A 1,541-nucleotide genomic window follows, 5' to 3' on the forward strand; every position below is an offset into this window, starting at 1 on the left:
TAGCCTTGGGTTAGGCAAAATGTTTTATTCTGATGTCAGGAACAAAAAAAGGGAACACTTTTGAAATCAAAATCTAGAAGTTTCTGAACAAACATTAAACTTATGCAATATAATGGAGAGAAGTAGCTACCCTGACTACCCTATATATTTCATCATTATTTGACTTGATACTCCGTGTGTAACTCGTTTATGCATATCTGATTAGACTATAATCAGAGCACAGCAAGGCTTGAACAGGTGAAACGTTGCTTTGCTCAGACAGAGGATTAAAGCGGAGAGAGAGAGAGAGAGGAAAGTGCTCGCAGCGTCTCAGGCACTTGTTTTCCTTCCTCTTCTCTTTGCGCGGAATTATGCGGGAGCGAGCGATATGAAGCGGGTTTTGTTCGCGCGCACTGGGCCAGAACTAACGCGATGATTGCGGCCACCGAATGGGCCGTGTCTGTCTTTAGCTCCATTTCGTGACGGTAACGCAGCCCATACACGACAGAAGAAAGAGCGAGACGGGGACATCTGTTCAGTCCAACAGGAACCTGAGCACCGTCCATCCCACTCCTCTCTATAGTTTGATTGCAGTTCAACATGTGATTGGAACCTGCGCCTTTTCCCCCACACTGCTGGACCAGAACTAGTTCTGTCATTGCCTACATATCTTTTCAATCTGTAACCTAGTGACAGCCTTTATTTAAGTTTAAGAGTGACGGGAATATATATTTTTTTACCTTCTCAGACCAGAGTTTTATGATGTGTCTATAGTCTAATAACAAAAAATATCAGTAATAGTGGGACTTCCAGGAGGGAAGAAAGATAGCACCTTCGGTCTATGCTGAGATTAGAGAAGAGCTGTGCTCACTCTGCGCCTCGCAGTGTGTATGAAGTCTCCAGAGGAGTCCAGGACATGTTGTGATTAGTCCAGCAGTGACCGAGCTCTTCTTACTCCGTTTGCTATAATTAAACTCGCCTTTCCAAACATAACGTTTATTATCTGCGCTCGCGTTTTCGCACTCGGACCCGGTGGCGCAGCCTGAGGGCATAAACACGGTACGACTTTTCCTCCACGCACCCTGTTGCACTCCGACACAGCTGCACTGTACGGAACATTCAGGTTTAATGTTGTGCTTTTTTCTGTGATTTTAGGATGCAATGAGTTCTGGGCTGAACTGTGCGCCGTCTGGATTTTATCTTGTATATTTATTTAGATGAATGATTACTATTATTATTTATTTGTTTAATTATTTATTTATTAGAAAAGCGGGGTATTCAACCTGACTGTAGAGTCGCTTTTAACCAGAACGCTTGATTTCTATCGATTAAAACGATGTTTCTGGGGGAGACATATTTACGATGTTGACACTAAGGGAATCTATAAGAACATGCATATATAACGCAATAACGCATTTTACTCGGATATTATTTTAACTCCAGGTACCAGACTGTACCCTTCCTTGTCGCTGGGGTGGTACCATCACGGGTACATCTTTTGTACCTTTAGTATGTACTGTCTTTTATCTGAGGAGGTGCATGTGGTGTACCTTTAATTAGCT

The sequence above is a fragment of the Ictalurus furcatus genome, chromosome 1 (genome assembly GCF_023375685.1).
Source record: "Ictalurus furcatus strain D&B chromosome 1, Billie_1.0, whole genome shotgun sequence".
Classification (NCBI taxonomy): Eukaryota; Metazoa; Chordata; class Actinopteri; order Siluriformes; family Ictaluridae; genus Ictalurus; species Ictalurus furcatus.